The following is a 22,545-nucleotide window of genomic DNA, read 5'->3' on the forward strand; positions in this document are numbered from 1 at the left end:
CAAACTTCAACTAAGTTGTTGAGTCTAGGTCATGTGCAAATTCCCTGTTCAGTTCAGTTCAGTCACACAATCATCTCCGGCTCTTTGCAACCCCAGGGACTGCAGCACACCAGGCCTCCCTATCCATCACCAACTCCCAGAGTCTGCTCAAACTCATGTCCATTGAGTCAGTGATACCATCCAACCATCTCATCCTCTGTTGTCCCCTTCTCCTACCTTCAATCTTTCCCAGCATCAGGGTCTTTTCAAAGGAGTCACGTCTTTGCATCAGGTGGCCAAAGTATTGGAGTTTCAGCTTCAACATCAGTCCTTCCAATGAACACTTAGGACTGATCTCCTTTAGGATGGACTGGTTGGATCTCCTTGCAGTCCAAGGGACTCTCAAGAGTCTTTTCCAATACCACAGTTCAAAAACATCAGTTCTTCAGTGCTCAGCTTTCTTTTTAGTCCAATTCTCACATCCATACATGACTACTGGAAAAACCATAGCCTTGATTAGATGGACCATTGGTGGCAAAGGAATGTCTCTGCTTTTTAATATGCTATCTAGGTTGGTCACAACTTTCCTTCCAAGGAGTAAGCGTCTTTTAATTTCATGGCTGCAGTCACCATCTGCAGTGATTTTGGAGCCTAAAAAAATAAAGTCTGACACTGTTTCCACTGTTTCCCCATCTATTTGCTATGAAATGATGGGACTGGATGCCACGATGTTAGTTTTCTGAATGTTAAGCTTTAAGCCAACTTTTTCACTCTCCTCTTTCACTTTCATCAAGAGGCTCTTTAGTTCTTCTTCACTTTCTGCCATAAGGGTGATATCAGCTACATATCTGAGGTTATTGATATTTCTCCCGGCAATCTTGATTCCAGCCAAGCGTTTCTCATGATGTACTCTGCATAAAAGTTAAATAAGCAGGGTGACTATACAGCCTTGACATACTCCTTTTCCTATTTGGAACCAGTCTGTTGTTCCATGTCCAGTTCTAACTGTTGCTTCTTGACCTGCATACAGATTTCTCCAGAGGCAGGTCAGGTAGTCTGGTATTCCCTTCTCTTTCAGAATTTTCCACAGTTTATTGTGATCCACACAGTCAAAGGCTTTGGCATAGTCAATAAAGCAGACATAGATGTTTTTCTGGAACTCTCTTGCTTTTTCCATGATCCAGCAGATGATGGCAATTTTATCTCTTGTTCCTCTGCCTTTTCTAAAACCAGCTTGAACATCTGGAAGTTTACGGTAAATCTAGTAAAGCATTACTTTACTATCGTATGAGATGAGTGCAACTGTGCGGTAGTCTGAGCATTCTTTAGCATTGCCTTTCTTAGGGATTGGAATGAAAACTGACCTTTTCTAGTCCTGTGGCCACTGCTGAGTTTTCCAATTTGCTGGTATATTGAGTGCAGCACTTTCACAGCATCATCTTTTAGGATTTGAAATAGCTCAACTGGAATTCCATCACCCCCACTAGCTTTGTTCCTAGTGATGCTTTCTAAGGCCCGCTTGACTTCACATTCCAGGATGTCTCGCTGTAGGTGGGTGATCACACCACCGTGGTTATCTGGGTCGTGAAGATCTGCATATTCTTGCCACCTCTTAATATTTTCTACTTCTGTTAGGTCCACACCATTCCTGTTCTTTATTGTGCTCATCTTTGCATGAAACGTTCCCTTGTGTCTCTAATTTTCTGGAAGAGATCTCTCGTCTTTCCCATTCTATTGTTTTCCTCTGTTTCTTTGCACTGATCGCTGAGGAAGGCTTTCTTATGTCTCCTTGCTATTCTCCACAGTTCCCCGTGGAGGCACAAAAATGCATGTCACTCAGTCTTTACCCTTAGGAAGCCACAAATCAAGCACAAACCAAACATAACAGGAAAGTGAAGTGTCCCAAGAGGAGTTTAGATGACACACCAGGCATCCGGTGAACAGAAAACCACCTCTGCTAGAGGAGACCCTGGTGAGCTCAGGGCAGAAACACCCATCACGTGTGTGCTCACTGATCTTTAAGACATGAGAGGGGCTTCTCTGGTGGCTCAGTAGTAAAGAACCTTCCTGCCAATGCAGGAGACACCAGTTCTATCCCTGGTCTGGGAGGATCCCACAAGCTGCAGAGCAACTAGCCCCTTGGGCCACAACTACTGAACCTGTGCTCTAGAGCCCAGGAATGGAAACCACGAAGCCCACCTGTAGCAACTACTGAAGCCCACATGCCCTGGAGCCCACGCTCCACAACAAGAGCAAGTGAAAAAGGAAAGTGAAGTTGCTCAGTCATGTCCGACTCTTTGCAACCCCATGGACTGTAGCCTGCCAGGCTCCTCTGTCCATGGGACTTTCCAGGCAATAGTTCTGGAGTGGATTGCCATTTCCTTCTCCAGGGGATCTTCCCAACCCAGGGATTGAACCCGGGTCCTGTAGACAGACACTTCACCGTCTGAGCCACCAGGGAAGTCCTCAACAAGGGAAGCCACTGCAATGAGAAGCTCACGCACTACAACTACAGAGTAACCCCTGCTCTCTGCAACCAGGGAAAAAGCCCACACACCAACAAACACCCATCACAGTCAAATAAATAGATAAATTAAAAAGAAACAGAAGACAGGGAGGAAGCTGACCAGGCAGGCAAGGAGAGCGAGGGCCTTGCACTTCCTCCAGGTGGACACTGCAGGGGTTTTGTTTCACCCTATGTTTGTTTCATGTTCTGTTTGTCTGCAGAAGGGTAACATCTGGGAACATCTGGCCCAGCAGTGAGGGGATGTCAGAGAGTAGGAGAGCAAGCCTAGGGAAGGGAGGCCAGGGTTCCTGAACCAGAGACAGGCCTAACACGGGGTCCAGGCAGGACCCTCAAGAAGGAGCAAGAGGGTAGAGGCGGTTTAGAGATGGCATCTGCAGGAATTGCAGCTTGCTGGATGGGGGCGGAGGCACAGTGACTCAGACTTCCATCGCTGGCACTGGGAGAATGGTGAGGCCATTATTAGAAGTCAGAAAATGGGAAGGGGGAGGGTTGTGGGGGAGGTGTTGATAGCAGAGCTATTTATGGTCATCTCTAAAGTGATTTCCCTGCCAGTAGTCTGTGCTCACTCCCCCTCCCATCTGCCCTCCCCGCCAGCCACTTCCAGCCTTGTCATCCTGAAGCACAGGCCTGAGCAGTCACTCCACTCAAATAGGGAAGTAGCTCTTCACCGCCTGATGCAATAAAATCTGAAGAGCTTATAGCAATTCATAACCTTCACTTACCTCTCCACCTTTCTCTTCTACAATTCTTGCTCCACACAAACCCTAGATTTAGCCGTTCCCCTGAGTAGTCCTTGGCTCTGAGCAGTTGCACCGTCCCTTCCTTCCATCAAGTGGGTCCTTTCCACTGCCGCCACCACCATCCCCCCTCAATAGACAGACCCAACTCATCCTTGTTGGCCAAGTACAAGTTCAGCTTCTCAGGCCTGCACTGTCCCTTGGGGATAAGGGGGAAGGGCACAACATTCATTTACACTTGAATCATATTGAAAGGTAAACAAACTCCTGCCTCCTAAAAAAAGGACATGAAGGACTACTCTGATTTTAGCTTTGTAAAATAAATCTATGGACAGTAACAGGCGGAGTCCAGAAACAAATTTGGAAGATTTTAAAACACTAATTTCAGGAAATTTTCTCTTACATTACTTAAATTAATCCTTAAAATTCCTAATAAAACCAGAGATCCAAAGTTGGAGGAAGGTGAAATGATTGAAAGGCATTAAAAAGAACCAGAGGCTTCATTATTCTATTGGTAACAGAGTCCCGGCACTCCAGTACTGTTGCCTGGAAAATCCCATGGATGGAGGAGCCAGGAAGGCTGAAGTCCATGGGGTCGCTGAGGGTCAGACACGACTGAGCAACTCCACTTCCACTTTTCACTTTCATGCATTGGAGAAGGAAATGGCAACCCACTCCAGTGTTCTTGCCTGGAGAATCCCAGGGACGGGGGAGCCTGGTGGGCTGCCATCTATGGGGTCGCACAGAGTCAGACATGACTGAAGCAACTTAGCAGCAGCAGCAGCAACAGAGTCCCAGAGCATAAAGTTTTCTCCCTGTTTGTAGAAATCTTTTGTTATGATTCTCTCATTGCCTGTTCAAATCTGAGCCTCAGTTGCTTCAGCTGCAAATGGGGATAATAACAGTACCTACTCCCCGCAGTTGTGGGTGGTTTAGTCACTAAGTCGTGTCCGACTTAGCATGCGACCCCATGGACTGTAGCCTTCCCAGCTCCTCTGTTCATGGGATATACCAGGCAAGAATACTGGAGTGGGTTGCCATTTCCTTCTCCAGGGGATCTTCCGGACCCAAGGATTGAACCCGGCTCTTCTGCATTGCAGGCTGTCTCCTGCATTGTAGGCAGATTCTTAAGATTAAATAAATTCATGCAGATAAAACGCTTAGAATGGGAACTTCCCTGCTGGTCCAGAAGCTGAAACTCCTTACTCCCAATGCAGGGGGCCCAGGTTCAGTCCCCGGTGAGGGAACTGGATCCCACATGCTGTAACTAAAAAAAAGAGAGAGAATAAAAAGATCCCACATGCCGCAACTAAAGATCTCGAGTACTGCAACTGAAACCCGGCGCAGCCGAATAAATAAATGAACAAATAAGAAAGGATGAAGTAGATATTTGCTGATATAGAAAAACACATTGTGACATATTAAGTGAAAATAGAAAGTTGCAGATAAATATCCTGTTTTATGGCTTCCCAGATGGTACTGGAGGAAAAGGGGACAACAGAGGATGAGACGGTTGGATGGCATCACTGACTCAATGGACATGAGATTGAGTAAGCTCTGGGAGTTGGTGATGGACAGGGAGGCCTGGCGTGCTGCAGTCCATGGGGTTGCAAAGAGTCAGACAGTACTGAACGACTGAACTGAACTGAGGTGGTACTGGTTCAGTCCCTGGGTTGGGAAGATCCCCTGGAGGAAGGTACAGCAACCCATTCCTGTATTCTTGCCTGGTATATCCCATGGACAGAGGAGCCTGACAGGCTACGACTAAAGTGACTTAGCACGCACACATGCATCCTATCTTAACATACATACATATATAGGAAAAATTAGAGGCACAGATACCAAGGACAGTCTGGGAGAGGGGTATAGTCAGAGACTCTCGATTTTTACTTTATACAGTTCTGTGGTGGTTGACAATTACATAACAAGAAAATATGAAACCAGAAAAAGAACAATCCAGATATCTATAGACACAGCTTCCCTGGTGGTCCAGGGGCCATGCGGGGAGGCGCCCACAGGCTGCAGAGCAGCTAAGCCAGAGTGCCTAGAGCCTGTGCTCCACAATAGAAGCCCCACACTAGAGAAAGTCTGTTCACAAGACCCAGCACAGCCCAAATAAATAAATAATAAATTATTAAAAAAAGATATCTAGGGATCTAATTAGATTCTTTTTAATTTTGAAACAAATTGTCACAGTAGTTTATGTGCTGTGCAGAGTGCCTCTTATCCCAGAATTATTCACTCTGGCAGCTTTCTTTAAATTGAAGCTTTTCCTCCGTCCTTGGAGGAAAGCAAAGGGTTAAAGGGGCTAGGGGAGGGAAAGAGGAAGTGAGGTACGGGAAAGAGGGGCGAGGGCAGCTGGGTACAGCTTTGGTGCCCTGCTGGCCACCCCCCCCCCCACAGAGCCACATACATAGGCACCCACACACACACCCCCACCTCGCCTTCCCCGCGGATCTGGCTCCGACTGGAAGGTGCTGGGCTCTTCCTGGGGACACCCGAGGGGGAAAGATCAGAACTCAATGAATGTAAAGTTAGGTGGAGGTTAAGACAAGATGGTGCAACCTAGCAGCAACCAACGGTTCTCAGGGTATGGTCCGCGGACCCTGAGGAAGGGGGGGACCATGAGATCTAAATTGTGATCATAATAGTAAGTCAGTTATATTTCTCACTGTGCTAACATTTGCCCAAATGATGCAAAAGTAACGGTGGGATAACTGCTTACAATTTAGCCTGAGTCATGACAGAGGCACCAGACCGTGATGATTTTATTTCTCACCACCATGCACTCTTTTTTCTTTTTTCAAGTCCATTAATAAGATCTCAATAAAGCAGTAAAAATTATTTGATTAAATCATAACTCTTGGTTACACATCTTTCTAATATTCTATATAATATATATAATAATACAAATGGAAATACATACAAAGCACGTGTGCTGCAGACGCATGTAAGATGGTTGTCTCCTGGAGAAGAACTTAGAAAGGACTGGAATGCTTTATTTAAGTTGTGAGCTGTACCAGCTGCTTTCTTCACAGAACATCTATTTAACTGGAAAGAACAACTGATAGAGAAGCCATTCAGACACAAGTATCTGGTATATATTTTCTCAAAAATGAATGAAATGAACCAGTCACTTCAAGAAAATAGCTTATAGTGTCTGTTACCAGTGATTCTTTTAAACTGGAGCTTTCGAGGGAAAACTAAAATTTTGGAAAACCTGTGGATACCCTGAGCTTGAGAGCTTTCCAATTCTTAATAATGTTTCTAATGAGATTAGTGATATTAACAAATGTGATTTTTTTTTCATGTTGTATAAGGAACTGTGTCAACTTTGGGAAGATCTGCATAACTCAGTGAGCCAGTATTTTCCAAATGACCAACACATGATGTTAAAAAGTCATGTATGGGTAAAGAGAATGGATTTGAATGTGAGAGGTCTGAATGTAACAGAGGAGAAAAGCACATTTGTGTGGTTTCAGATTCCACATTGCAATTAACCTTTGAGAAAGTATCACTTATACATTTCGTTATAGTAAGTGAATACCCTGGGTCAGGTCTTACACAGTCTCAATGACTGGCAAACCAGGATTGGGCAGTGGCCCAAACTGGGATGCCCCCTAAAAGAGGCCACCAGGGACTCTGCCCAGCTCAACCCACGCAGGTCACAGAGCACCTGGTGTTTGCGATGCCTACTATGCTGGGAAGCACCGCCCTGCAGCCCCCCAGGCCCAGATCATGGTGCAGATCTGGTACATGGACAAGTCCCAAGATGACCTGAGGTATCCCTGTGGCCTGGAGCCCAGTCTGCAGCAGCTGTGCCAGCTTGGAGTCCTTTACTGGAAGTTGACAAATATGAGAATGATCCAGAATTAGAAAAAAATCATAAAGAGAAACTACCCCTAGATAGACATAATAACCATACACAAAAATAAACTTCCAGATTATGAAGAAAAGGTTAAGATGTTTTGGGACTTCCTTGATGGTCAAGTTTTTAAGACTCTTTGCTCCCAGCCCAGTGGGCCTGGGTTCGACCCCTGGTTAGGGAACTAGATCCTGTATGCTACAACTAAGAGCCCACCAGCCACAACTAAGACCCTGCACAGCCAAATAAATTTAAATCAAATTAAAAGTCTACTTTTCAATACATTTAAAAATAGTGAAAAGAAAAGATGTTTTTCTGGGAGCATTTGCACTAGAGTATAAAATTTGCTACAGTTTGGATGGCAGTGGATACTACTATGAAAGAGATAAAGAGGACTCATGGATTCAGATGGGGACTACAAGCCTTGAAATTAAAAGATGCTTGCTCCTTGGAAAGAAAGTTATGACAAACCTAGACAGTACATTAAAAAAGCAGAGACATTATTTTGCTGACAAAGGTCTGTATAGTCAAAGCTGTGGTTTTTTTCCACAAGTCATTTACAGATGTGAGAGTTGAACCATAAAGAAGGCTAAGTGCTGAAGACTTGATGCTTTTGAATTGTGGTGCTAAAAACTCTTGAGAGTCCCTTGGACTGCAAGGAGGTCAAACCAGTCAATCTTATAGGAAATCAAGCCTGAGTATTCTTTGGAAGGCCTGATGCTGAAGCTGAAGCTCCAATACTTGTGCCACTGGATGCGAAGAATCAACTCATTGAAAAAGACCCTCATGCTGGAAAAGATTGAGGACAAAATAAAAAGGAGATGGCAGAAAATGAAATGGTTAGATTGCATCATGGACTCAGTGGACATGAATTTGAGCAAACTCCAGGAGATAGTGGAGGACACAGAAGCCTGGTGCGAGGCGATCCATGGGGTTGAAAAGCATCGGACACAACTTAGCGACTGAACAACAATAACATGGATTCAGATTTTTATGAAGAAACGAAAGGTAATAATGCTTCTTGCAGTCATCTATCACTGCTTCACACTGGATGAGAACTGTGTGACAGCTGTGTGGATGTTTGTGGGAGAACCACTGTGGACTGCATACAGCCGGTCAGCTGACCATTTCCATGCTCAAGGACAGTACATGAAACTTTTGGCACAGGCAGCAAGAGGTGCTTCCTGGGTCTTATTACATTCCTTGGAAAGATCCTAAACATGATAACTGAGCAGAAAATCATTGCCTCTTTGCTTTTATATTATAGATTCAAAGCTAGGTTATCTCCTTTGCAGATTATTTGATCAGAATATATTCTGATCCAGAACTGTGGGGATGTGAACAAATCACAGTCATTGGCCCTAACTTGACCAAGATCAATGGTTCAGACATGTGTTCAATTTTAACTGCAGTGAAAGTTTTATCTGCTGAGCTATAAATGCTTACATGTGTTATCTGGGCATGATTTTTAGACTTTAAGCCAGGTATCAGCCAATGCCATGCCTGCCTTATAAGAAAGTTGTGGTAGAGAATATGTTTGGTCTTTGCCCCTAGTTCCTGGCACAGAGCTCACAAAACCGTTGAAATTTCCTAAGAGATAGGAGTTTCCTTCTGTTATTCATAGATAATCCTTTTTGAGCATCTCAGGTCCACTGAGACAGAATCTCCTGTGCTCAGGACCCCTTTGGACCTCACCCTATGTACCTCTTCATCTGGCTGTTTATCTGAGGCCTTTATACATCCTTTATAATAAATTGAGAACTGTGAATCAACATTTCCAGTGTTTTGTGAGTTGTCCTAGGAAATTACAGGGCCCACGGAAGGGGTCATGTAAATCCCCAGTTTTTAGCGGGTGAGTCAGAAATGCAACTGAAATGTCCCTGGTTAGTGATAAGCACCAGTGTTGTAGATCTGAGCTCTTAATCTGGAGAATCTAATGCTTTCTGCAAGTAGATAATGTCAGAATTAGTTAAACTGTAGGACATTCACTCCTGCTGAATTGCTTAGTGTAGGAAAACAGACTAGAGATGTAATAGTAGGTAACACAACTAACTAGATATAGGACATTTTGTTTTTCCAAAAAAATTATACCTTGGAGTGAGGAGTGGGAGGGCTTCCTAGGTGGCGCTAGTGGCAAAGAACCCATCTGCCAATGCAGGAGACGCACCGGACATGGGTTCAATTCCTGGATCGGGAAGATCCCCTGAAGGAGGGCATGGAAACCCACTCCAGGATTCTTGCCTGGAGAATCCCATGGACAGAGGATCCTGGCGGGCTATAGTCAATGGGGTCGCAAAGAGTGGGATACAACTGAGCACAGCACAGAGAGAGAGAAGTGGGAAGGGGAAGAGCTCTCATACTGGGGGCACACTCTCAGCTGCTTATGCTACTTACCACTTTCTCATTCAAAGTAAATCTTAAAAAAGCCCACTCACGCCTGGCCCCCCTTGCTGTGGCAGTGAAACTCCTGCTGGCTTGTCCAACCCTGTGTGCTGCTTCTGCTGTTTCTCTCATCTCTCTCTCTTTTTTTTCTTGGCCATTCTGTGAGGCATGTGGAATTTTCTGGACCAGGGATTAATCCCATGCCCCCTGCAGTGGAAGCACAGAGTCTTAACCACCAGACCACTCCTCTTATACTTTTAAAATTCATGTGTGGGCTTCCCTGGTGGCTCGGAGGTTAAAGCGTCTGCCTGCAATGCAGGAGACGTGAGTTCAATTCCTGGGTTGGGAAGATCCCCCGGAGAAGGAAATGGCAACCCACTACAGTATTCTTGCCTGGAGAACCCCATGGACGGAGAAGCCTGGTGGGCTACAGTCCACGGGGTCGCAAAGAGTTGAACACGACTGAGTGACTTTCACTTTCACAGTATAGCTAGAGCTTAGGGAGTTCCTTGCACACATTAGGTGTTTAATAAATATATTGAAAAAAAAAAAAGAAAATTCATGTGTAACTCCTGTGGGAGATAATAGTTGTAAACAGCTTTAATTAAATGGTACTTATAAAAAAAACTTTTCTTTTATTCTACTTTGTGTTTTTGGTGTTGTTGATCTTTAAAAATTAAATGGTGTTTGATAATGAGAGCATGGAGGAGGGGAGAAGAATCCTAACATCTGAAAAAGCTATTGAAACACTCCTCTTTTTTTCCAAATGCATATCTGCGTGAGGCTGGATTTTCTTCAAACACTTCAACCGAAACAAAATACAGCAACAGACTGAATGCTGAATTGGGTGTGAGAATCCAGCTACTAATACTTCTGAGAAGTCAGAGATGAAGGGAGTTGCAAAATGTAAACAAAACAGCTCTCCTCATTAACTCTTTTATTTTGGAAAATGTAGTTATTTTTAAGTGAATATATAAACATGTTTCAAATTTTGTTTTAACTTTTAATTCAGTAAATAGGTTTTCGTGTGTGTCTTCAGTCATGTCCAACTCTTTGTGATCCAATGAACTGTAACCCGCCAGGCTCCTCTGTCCATGCGATTTCCCAGGCAAAATACTGGAGCGGGTTGCCATTTCCTCCTCCAGGGCATCTTCTTAGACCAGAGGTTGAATCCGAGTCTCCTGCATTGGCAGGCGAATTCCTTACCATTGTGCCACCTGGGAAGCCCCAAATAGGGTTTTATATAATCTATGTAAACAAACAACCTTTGGAGTTCTCAACAACTTCTCAGGGTGTAAAGGGATCCTAAGACAAAGAAGTTGGAGAATTATCCTAAAGGAAAGCACTAAGAGCTCAAAAAAAAAAAAAAATGGGGGACACGTTATCGCACACAAGAAATTTAACATTTATACGGTAATGCTGTATAATCTGTAGTCTGTATTAAATTGTCCCAAGACTGTCCCAGTCATTCCTTTAACTTTGGGAAGATGGTCTGGGATCCAGAATCAAGGCTCAGGCATGGCATTTGGTTGTCACGTCTCATTAGATTTTTTTTAAAATATTTATTTATTTGGCTGCACTGAGTCTTAGTTGTGGCATGTGGGATTTAGTTCCCTGACCAGGGATCAAACCCAGGCCCTCTGCATTGAGAGTTCAGAGTCTTAACCACTGGACCACCAGGGAAGTCCTTCATTAGGCTTTCTCTAATCTAAAGCAGTACCTTCTTTTGTGGGAGAATCAGTGGGAGGTATATAATTTTGAATTTTTTTGAAGATTTCCAGGGCAGCTGTTTTGTAGACTGTCCTTCACAATTGCCTTGTTTCTTTTGTCTGATGGTTTCCTTATCATTAGATTCAAGCTTAAAAATATATATATGACCAAAATTTTATGTAAAGTGTGTCATTCCCATTGCATTGGGAAGCCCCTAATGTTAGTTTGTCCTATTTTTGTTATGCCAGAGTAGGTTTGGGGGCATTCTTCTTGATAGTGATTTTATATTTTATCGCACAAGGTTTATTGCTTCTTCGGCACTTATTGACCCTTCCTTTGTGGTCCCACGTGTAGCCACATTTGTAACTTGCATGTGTTCTTGCAGACAAAAAAATATAGTTCCCTAAGACTTCCCAGGTGGCACGAGTGGTAGAAATCTGCCTGCCGATGCAGGAGACCCAGGAGACTCAGGTCTGATTGCTGGGTCTGAAAGATCCCCTGGAGGAAGAAATGGCAACCCACTCCAGTATTCTTGCCTGGAAAATCCCATGGCCAGAGGAGCCTGGCAGGCTACAGCCCATGGGTTTGCAAACATCGGAGGTGACTGAGCCACTGAACATACACGTGCAGCTGTAAGATACAGCATTCTGTGTCTGCACGTTGGAACATTCGTGTCACTGTGTTCTTCCAGTCTATATTCTTATAATTTTTTATAAGCTTGATCTCTTAGTTTCTGAGAGAGATGTTAAGCTCTCCCAGTATGGTTGTGAACGTGTCCATTTCTCTTTGTAATTCCATCCATTTGTGCTATATATATTTTGAAGCTATGTTGTAAAGTGTAGGTTTACGTGCAAGATTTTTCTAGTGAATTTTTCCTTTCATCGTTGACCTATGATCATCCTTATACCTAATATTGCTTTTTTCTTTAAGATTTATCTTATATTGCAACACCAGCTTCATTTTCCTTGGTATTTGCCTGGTATATATATTTTTTTTCATGCTTCTTACTTGCATCTTTTCTGTCATTAGGTTTTACATGTAATCACTTGTAGTTGAATTTTGTTTTTGTAACAAATTTAAAAGTCCCTGTCTTTTAACAGACACAATTAAACTATTTACATTTATAGGGATTACTGAAAATTTTAAACTTATGCCTGTCACTTTATTTTGCATTTTGCATTTTCCATGCTTGTCTTTAAGTGCTTCTTCTTCTTTTTTATTTTTGTCTGTGCCATGCAGCATGCAAGATCCTGGTTCTCTAGCCAGGGATTGAACCCGTTGCCCCCAGCATTGGCAGCGCGGAGTCTTAACCACTGGACTGCCAGGAAAGTCCCCCCTTTTTTAGTTTTCTACTATAACAATGCAGACTTCTTTATTCTTTCTCACCCTTTTCACTGGTTTAGAAATTATGCATTGTATTTTTATTTGCTTAGAAATTAAATTCTTGACTTGATTGTAAAAGTTTATAACTCATTGTCTTTATCCTTCTTAGAAATATGTGAAACTTAGATAATTTCTGTCCGATTTCTCCTCTCCTGTTTTCCACGTTATTATTCCATAGCATTTTAGGCTCCACTGGGTTTTCTGAGCCCCTCCATTTTTTTTCCAACTAGATCTATCTGCGTGTTTGCCTATTTCTTGGCTCTGCAGTGGTTCTTACATTCCGCTCCTACCTGCTGGGTTCAATTTCCTGATAACTGGATGACATCCTTGGACAGGTCTTTCAGCAAAGATCTGTGGGTAATTAACCTTCTTGGTCTCAAATTGTTCAATTTCATCTTCATTTGGTATACTTTCTACTGAAGTATAATATATATCTATACACACACATGGTGGCTCAGATGGTAAAGAATCTGCCTGCAAATGCAGGAGACCTGGGTTCGATCCATGGGTCAGGAAGATCCCCTGGAGGAGGAAATGGCAACCCACTCTAGTGTTCTTGCCTGGAGAATCCCAGGGACAGAGGAGCCTGGTGGGCTACAGTCCATGGGGTTGCAAAAAGTTGGACATGACTGAGCGACTAACACACATATACAGAAAGTACACAAATTATTAGTGTACAACTTATGAATGTTGACTGAATCACTACCCAGATCAGGAAACATAAATCACCAGGGTCCCCCAAACCCTCCTTAAACCACCTTCTAGGCACTATCTTTCCTAACTTCCCATTTGCTATCCTAACTTCTACTGAAATAGACTGTTTTTGCCTATCTTTGTTTTTCTGTAAATGGAATCATACTGTATGTACTCTGTTGTGTCTTACTTGTTCTCAATGCTGTTTGTAAAATTTGTCCATGTTTTTGCATGTAGCTGTAATTTATTAGTTCTGCTTCTATACAAAATTCTGTTTATGAATCTGCCGCAATGCGTCCATTCTACTACAGATGGCATTTGGGCGGTTTCCAGGTAGGGGCTATTATTAATGATGCTTCTATGAATATTCTGGTTCTCATCTTTTGCTGCACATTTGTATGAAATTCTGTTGGATGATACTGACAAACATTTGACTTTAACAGACACTGCCAAACAATTTTCTGAGTGTCTAATTTATATTCTTCCCGCAACGTAGGAGAGCTTTGGTTTCTCCACATCTCATGCTAACAGTCGGCGTTCTCATTCTTTTCAGTTTTAGGCATTCTTGGGGGTGTATTGTGGTTCTCATGGCGGTTTTAAATTGCATTTCCCATGTTCTCTGGGGAGCAATTGGTCAGTGTGTTAGACTAGCAAGTTGCATGTCCCTAGAGGCTAATGAGATTGAGCTTCTTTTCATATCCTTATTGTCCATTTGAATATTCTCTTTTGTGAAGTGAATGTTTCAAGCTTTTTGCTTATTTTTTTTCCATTGGATTGTTTGCCAGTTTGTGATTTGTAGGAGTTCAATATACATTCTGGTATGAGTCCCCTTTTTGGATATATGTATTGCAAAAGTTTTCTCTCCCATTCACTGGCTCACCTTCTCATTCACTTAAAATGTCTTTTGATGCAAAAAAAAAAATCTTAATTTTAATTTAGTCCAACTTATTAGCCTTTTATGTTTATGTCTTATTTCCTGTTTGATACATCTTTTCTTAGCCCTGTAATATCTTCTAGAAGCTTTATTGTTTTATCTTTCACATTGATATCTATAATTCCCCTGGAATTGATTTTTGATGCACCCTATTTCAGACATGTTAAATGTGAAAAACAATATGTACCCAGGAATTGATATAGTTCAGATTTTTTTAACTTCCATTTTTAACTTAATACTTTAAAAAATGGATTTTATTTATTTGGCTGCACTGGGTCTTAGTTGTGGCATGCAGTTTGCAGCATTTGGGATCTAGTTCCCTGACCAGGGATGAAACTGGGACCCCTTGTGTTGGGAGTTCAGGATCTCAGCCACTGGACCACCAGGTAAGTCCCTTAACTTAATACTTAACAGGCTTTTTTCTTTACCATTAAATATTCTTCTGAGAAGATCCCCCAGAGGAAGGCATGGCAATCCACTCCAGTATCTTGCCAGGAGAAACCCATGGACAGAGGAGCCTGGTGGGCTATGGTCATAGGGTTGCAAAAAGTCAGACATGACTGAAGCAACCTAGCACAAATATTCGTCTACAAGACTTTTTAAAATAAATGCCTAATAGTGTTGAAAAAGAGACAACAGACTCCAAATGAATTCCCTTGTGCTAAACTCCATATCAGCAAGTCAAGACTTAATAACTAACCTATAACACGACACTAAAAAAGAAAATTAGTCACTCAGTTGTGTCCGACTCTTTGTGACCCCGTGGACTGTACCCACCAGGCTCCTCTGTCCATGTGATTCTCCAGGCTAGAATATTGGAGTAGGTTGCCATTTCCTTCTCCACAACTACAGTCCATGGAATTCTCCACACCAGAATACTGGAGTGGGTAGCCATTGCAGGCTGATTCTTTACCAACTGAGCCAGCAGGGAAGCCCAAGAATGCTGGAGTGGGTGGCCTATCCCTTCTCCAGGGGATCTTCCCAACCCAGGAATTAAACCAGGGTCTCCTGCTTTGCAGGCAGATTCTTTACCAGCTGAGCTACCAGGGGAGCCCCTAACACAACACTGCAAATCAACTATACTTCAATAAAATACAAAAACAAAAAGCCCTAACCTCTTGGCATTTTCAGCCTCTCCCAGGAATGTGATCTTTAATCAGCCAATCTGGAATTACCTGGTCAGCACTAGTAAGGGTTACTGGCCTGATAGTACCAGCTGCCCCTTAAAGGAAGGTGACCTTGCCTGAAACAATCCACTCTCAGCTAGAATAACTTCCTTGCCCTGCCTCCTGCCTATAAAGTCTTCCCTTTTGAACAGTTGCTCAGAGCTCCTTTGCCAGATGGAGTGCTGCTCAATTCATGAATCATTAAATAAGGACAATTAAATCTTTAAATTTACTCAGTTGAGTTTTGCTTGTTAACCCAGTCATCATATGCCTCTTACTGGAGCAGGGACTCTGGAATCCAGGCAGGCCTAGTTAATATCTTGTCTTCATCTCTTACAAGCTCTGTAACCTTTTACAGGTTGTGGGAACTTTAAAGACTCTGGTCTTTAGCTTTCATGAGAGGTGTGCAGATCTTGAACTGAGTTGGTTTCATAGCTGGATCTCAGTTCCTAATTAATAATTGATTGTTTAGAGGAGATCAAACCAGTCAATTCTAAAGGAAATCAACCCTGAATATTTATTGGAAGGGCTGACGCTAAAGCTGAAGCTCCAATACTTTGGCCACCTGATGCAAAGAGCCAACTCATTGGAAAAGACCTTAATGCTGGGAAAGACTGAAGGCAGGAGGAGAAGGGGATGACAGAGGACGAGATGGTTGGATAGCATTACCAACTCAATGGACATGAGTTTGAGCAAACTCTAGGAGATGCTGAAGGACAGGGAAGCCTGGCGTGCTGCAAGTCCATGGGGTTGAAAAGAGTTGGACACGACTGAGAGACTGAACAATAACATGCCAACTGAAAGAGTGGCTCCAGAACTGTCTTACTTATTCATTAAAGTCTAAAGTTCTGGGATAGGATATATTCTGTTTTATTTAATGTGACTAAGAACAATAAAACAACATCAAGATGAATGCCCTTTGGTAGGGAAAATTAAAGTCAGGGCTGGCGCCTTGAAGGAGTGGCAGTTGAGCCACTTAATCACATTTCTTTATCAGATTATTCTTTATCTGTAGTGGTTAGGAGAGGATTAGTTTCTCTGGTTACCTTTTTTTTTTCTGGTTACCTTGAGAGAGGCTTACTTACTTTCTCTGTGGCTCACTTTATCATTGCAAAATGGTAGAGTAAAATTTAATACCAAGCTCATGGTGATGTTGTAAGGGCAACCTAAAGGAAGATGAGACAAGTGTTAAGTGATCAGTAATGACCACCATTATTCTCATTGGAAGGACTAATGCTGAAGCTGAAGCTCCAGTACTATGGCCACCTGATGTGAAAAGCTGACTCACTGGAAAAGACCTTGATGCTGGGACAGATTGAGGGCAGGAGGAGAAGGGGGTGACAGAAGATGAGATGGCTGGATAGCATCACCAACTCAATGGACATGAGTTTGAGCAAACTTCAGGAGACTGAAAGACAGGGAAGCCTGGCATACTGCAGTCCATCTGCAGCCTCTTTGCAGTTCCAAAGAGTTGGATATAACTTAGCGACTGAACACAATAACATTCACATTCTGTGGGATATAGTCCAGTGACATTACCTGGTGGCTCAGACAGTAAATGATCTGCCAGCAATGGAGGAGGCCCAGGTTCGGTCCCTAGGTCGGGAAGATCCTCTAGAGAAGGAAATGGCAACCCACTCCAGGATTCTTGCCTGGAGAGTCCCATGGGCAAAGTAGCATGGCAGGCTACAATCCATGGGGTCGCAAAGAGTCAGACATGACTGAGCAAGTAACACTATTACACTACCCAAACTAGAAGGTCCTGTTTCTGTGGAGCTGATGGAGACTGCTGGAATTCATCAGAAGTAAAAGTCGTTCAGTCATGTCTGATTCTTTGGGACCTCATGGACAAGACAATCCATGGAATTCTCCAGGCCAGAATACTGGAGTGGATAGCTGTTCCCTTTTCCAGGGGATCTTCCCAACCCAGGGATCAAACCCAGGTCCCCTGCTTTGCAGGCAGATTCTTTACCAGCTGAGCCCAGAAGAAGTGGCTAAAGACAAAATTTCAGTAGGAGTTCCCCGGTGGCCTGGTGGTTGGGATAGTGGGCTTTCACTGCCATGGCCCTGGCTCAATCCTTGGTCTGAGAATTGAGATCCCACAAGTCACAGGGCCAAAAAAAATTTTTTTCTAGACATCAGCTTATCTAGGGGGGTGCTGGTAAATGTTTTGTTTTTTTAATTAATTGATTTGGCTGCATCGGGTCTTAGTTGCAGCACATAGCCTCTGCGTTGCGGTACATAGACTCTCTAGCTGTGATGTGTGGACTCTGGTGCACATGAGCTCAGTAGCTGCAACGGATCACAGGCTTAGTTGCTCCAAGGCATGTGGGATCTTAGTTCCCCCACCAGGGATCAAACCTGTGTCCCCTGTATTGCAAAGCAGATTCTTAACAACTGGACCACCAGGAAAGTCCCCAGTAAATGTTAACAACCAGCTCTATGGAGGGTGTGTCTGCATGTTGATTTGTAGCATTTCTGTAGTATAGATACTTCCACCATGGCCAATTTCGAACTATTAACATAACATCACTGAACACAGAGTTGTATAGTATTTCCACGTTAGAGTTTTCCATCAGATAGATACAATACATGTAAATATCCTGAAGAGGGGAAATACTAGTAAAATACCATAAAATAGGAATCAATGAGTTTAGAGTCTTTCAGTATGGTTTATTTCATTGTGAGTTTGCATAACTTAATTTTTGATAGTGCCTATGTTTAATAATTGGCTTACAAAATTCCTGAAAATTTAACAGTTGGCTCTCTTGAGCCTGTATAAGTCGGCTGCAGCCATCACGGAATTGGTGGCCTGTGTGTGGTGCTTAGTGACTCAGTTGTGGCTGACTTTTTGCAACCCTGCTGACTGTAACCCGCCAGGCTCCTCTGTCCCTGGGGATTTCTAGGCAAGAATACTGTTAGTGGGTTGCCTTGTCCTCCTCCAGGGGATCTTCCCCACCCAGGAATTGAATCCAGATCTCCTGCATTGCAGGCTGATGGTGGAGCTAGTGTTAAAGAACCCACCTACCAGTGCAGGCAATGAGACTCAGGTTCAAACCCTGGGTGGGGAAGATTCCCTGGAGAAGGGCATGGCAACCTACTCCAGTATTCTTGCCTGGAGAATCCCACGGACAGAGGAACCCAGTGGGCTATGGTCCTTTGGATTGCAAAGAGTCAGACACAACTGAAGCGACTTAGCACACTTACCACAAATTAGCCTACGAGCCCTCACTTGAAGCCTGTGTCACCGACAAGTAGCATTTGTGTTGAAGACCTGGCGACTGGACAAGTGCCAAGGGCAGGTTCAATGTACTTCTTAGGGACTAGTGCTTGTTCCTCTGGGACAAGTGTCCCTTCCCCCAGGTCACAGCCCAAAGGTGACCTTTCCTTCCCTGACTCTAAACTGTTTATCATTCGCAGCCACTAGCACCTCCCCCTGCTTCGGGACAGACTGTCTTGGGAATGCCTGGGACGTGCACCTAGGGCATTGTAGCCAACCACTTGCTGAACCCACATCAGAGCCTCACAAGGTCAACCAGATGGCCAGAAGGAGAGCAGCAGGCCTGGGAAGGAGCTTCCAGCTCCTGGGCTCTGAGCCCCACGGTGTCTGTGTTGTTGGGTTAGGAATGCCCTTGGCAAAGAGACCCCATCAGTCTACTGCCTTCATATATTTCGAAACCTGAATCCAAGCTATCCATTTCTCAGTTTAACCTCTCGTCTCCCTATTGCTTCTCTACCCCTGCAAATAACAGAGTCATGATGTTGACAAGTACAGACACTGGGTGCTTATTCTAGAATTATCCCGCTTAAGCCTCATAGCAACCCTATGAAGTGCGTACTATTTTTATTCCAGTTCTGTGAGAAATCCAGGACGTAGAGTGGCATGCTCATCTGCAAACAATCATAAGGGAAAGAGCCAGTGTCCCAGTGTTTTTCCTTTCTCCCTCAACTGTCTTCCTTCACACGGTAGTCTCAGTTAATATGTGCTTTTTTTTTTGGGGGCTGAGCCATGTGGCATGTGGGATCTTAGTTCCCCAACCAGGGATCAAACCTGTGCCCCTTGCATTGGAAGCATGGAATCTTAACCACTAGACCTCCCATATATGCTTATTTTTCATTCTTCAACATGTTGTAAGTGTGTTTGGTCTCTAATCATGTCCAAGTCTTTGTGACCTCATGGACTGTAGCCCACCAGGCTCCTCTGTCCATGGGATATCCCAGGCAAGATTACTGAAGAAGGTTGTCATTTCCTCCTCCAGGGGAGTTTCCTGACCCAGGGATCGAACCCACGTCTCCTGCATTGGCAGATGGATTCTTGACTGCTGTACCACCTGGGAAGCAACTTCAACGTGTTACTTCCTCCTAAATGTTCTCAGCCTAGAGATAGTGGTAGAAGCCTTGGGTCTGAAAAGATTGCTCAGGAAGACAGTGTGCTGTGAGGATGGAGGAGATGCGGGGAGGCGGGAGAGTGGATGAGACCCTTCGGGGCACCAATACCTGAGGGCCCCGGAGGAAGAGGAGACCCCTAGAAGGGCTGTCACAGAAAGTGTGAGATTCCCAAAGGATGAACCGAAGTGGGAAGACTACAGAACAGACAAGAAGTGGAGCGCTGAGAGATGTCCCCTGGGTTTAGCCTCCCAGAGACCATCTGTGGGACTTCCCAGGGGTCCAGTGGTTAAGGAGCTGCCTTCTAGTCCAGGGGACACAGGTCCAATCCCTGGTCATAGAGCTAAGATGCTAAATGCTGCATGGCACCTAGGCTCCAGTGCCGCAGCTACTGAGCCCACGTGCTGCAACTAGAGAAAAGCCTGTGAGCTGCAACAAATATGCAGCTCGACCAAAAAGAAAAGCTGGAGGCCATCTATGACCTTGGCAGTGGGCACTCCTGTTTCTCTGCTGGGGGTATGGCGGCTGCTGCAGGGAAAGCAGGTGCTTTCCCAGCGATGGGTTGAGGAAAGCCTGCTGCTGCTGCTGCTAAGTCGCATTCAGTCGTGTCCGACTCTGTGCGACCCCATAGACGGCAGCCCACCAGGCTCCCCCATCCCTGGGATTCTCCAGGCAAGAACACTGGAGTGGGTTGCCATTTCCTTCTCCAATGCATGAAAGTGAAAAGTGAAAGTGAAGTTGCTCAGTCGTGTCCGACTCTGTGCGACCCCATGGACTGCAGCCTACCAGGCTCCTCCACCCATGGAATTTTCCAGGCAAGAGTACTGGAGTGAGTTGCCATTGCCTTCTCCGTGAGGAAAGGCTAGGAGTTAGCAAAGTGGGTCAGCCAGTGTAGACCTCTCTTTCAGGGAAAAGGAATCAGAAGGGAGAGCCGAGGTGGAAGGAGGACTTTGGGAATTTGGGTTTTAAGACAGTTAGACGTGACTTAGCCACTGAACAACAACAACAATAATGTGGATTGAACCTGGCCCCTCAGCCGTAGAGTTCAGAGTCCTAACTAATGGACCGCCAGAGAGTTCCCAACCTTTGGTAAATTTAAATGCTCAGGAGAAGGAGCTGGCAGAGGTGAGGCTGAATATGCCAGTGAGAGAGAAGGGTAAAGGCAAGAGGTGGCTGAGGCCCCAGACCCTGAGGGGTCTGAGCCCCCGACGGCAGACGGCAGAGAGTCTCCCCCTTCTTTCCTGGGGAGGAGGTGGCTGCCTGATGGCGTCTATTTCCTCTGACAAGTGGGAGGCAGAAAGTGAGAGGATGAATAGTTGGGAACACGCAGGAGACTGGTGGAGTTTGTGACAACCAGTTGGTCAGTGGAAGTTAACAAGAGATGAGCTGAAGTCAGAAGTAACACGTGTGTGGGGTGGGGTCAGGCACAGTCCTCGCAGGAGTCACTGCCCAACATCACAGACGGGAGTCTGTGCATGCTGTGTGTCTGCAGTCCTTAAGCTCAATGCGTTCATTCGCCATCAACTTTCTTACTGCTTTGGCCACCAGGAGGTGACAGTCTGCCTGGATACTAAGGACAGCTCACCGTGGCTCCCAGTAACGGCTTGAGGGTGTCTCTGGATTTCTTTCCACCATGGAAGGTTACAAGGGGAAGCCAGGTGTCTGCAGCTTGAAAATTGGTTCTCCTCAGACATGGAATCAGCCGGCATCTTGTTCTTGGAGTCCCAGCCTTGAGAAATGTGAGAAGTACAAGTTACCTGTTTCAGCCACCTGTCTGGGGTGATTTGTTACAGCAGCCTGAGCTGACTGGGACAATGTGCACAGTAACTCCGTGAAGAGGGTAATCGCCTTGCCCAGAACAGAGTAGGACTTTCAACTGCAGGTTAGTTTTCCACTGTGTCATGGGATGTACCACAAGGTGTTGTGGTCTCCCCAAGTCTCCCCTCACTTAATTAAATAGAAAATATGTCTTTGGAACCTGCCTCCCTGAATTCAGCATAGATATAGAAATTTATTGGAAGCATTGGCTCTTTTCCTTTGAACCAGATTTACCTCTTCAGTCATTTAAAAAATTGTATTACTATTTATTTTTATTTATCTGGCTGCACTGGGTCTTAGTTGGGGCATGCAGGATTTTTAGCTGTGGCATGTGGGATCTAGTTCCCTGACCAGGGATTTAACCCAGACCCCCTGCATTGGGAGCACAGAGTCTTAGCCACCAGACCACCAGGAAAGTCCTTCTTCAATCATTTAGACCTGAACTTCATTAGGAGGTAATTAGATTTTCTCCCCAATTTAATCGGTGGTGGTTATACAGAAGGCCCAGTGGAAAAGTTGTGTGATCACTTAGCCAGGGCTGCCAAGGGCGAGGCAGCAGGAGGGTTAAAACCTGCGCACTGAATATATGTTCAAGCTGGTGAGAGGAGGAGTCAGTGATAGACCTTAGGATTAGCTTTGCCAAAATATCTTAGAAGAGAAAGAGATTAAAGATTCTACGGAAGTATAGATTTTTCAGTCTCCTCGCTAAATAGAGAGTGGTGTGGCTGCTGATTGAGAACGTTTATGTCTGTCTGGGGGAGTCAGGGCAGGGGTGTCCAGAAGGAGACGCACAGAGAGCCGCCTTTGGAGTTTGGACATCCCTCATTCTCCCCCACCTCCACTCCCACTATGCCCCCCACCTCAACCTTGAATCCTGGGTACAGTGAGCAGGGCAGTTACCCAGATTCCTGGGCAAGGTTTCCTCTTGGCATCCAGACCGAAAGAGATCAGGGAGGCCACGAGTG

General features: G+C 44.5%; 1 non-coding gene and 1 pseudogene across 1 annotated transcript; one reads left to right on the forward strand and one right to left on the reverse strand.

Annotated features, from left to right (window-relative positions):
- Positions 1-6,981: 6,981 nt before the first annotated feature.
- Positions 6,982-12,462, forward strand: LOC128066997 (acireductone dioxygenase-like; annotated as a pseudogene).
- Positions 11,101-11,173, reverse strand: TRNAE-CUC (transfer RNA glutamic acid (anticodon CUC)). Its single transcript has one exon. It is a non-coding gene; the product is annotated as a tRNA-Glu (tRNA).
- Positions 12,463-22,545: the final 10,083 nt, after the last annotated feature.

This window comes from Budorcas taxicolor, chromosome 21, assembly GCF_023091745.1.
Source record: "Budorcas taxicolor isolate Tak-1 chromosome 21, Takin1.1, whole genome shotgun sequence".
Lineage (NCBI taxonomy): Eukaryota > Metazoa > Chordata > Mammalia > Artiodactyla > Bovidae > Budorcas > Budorcas taxicolor.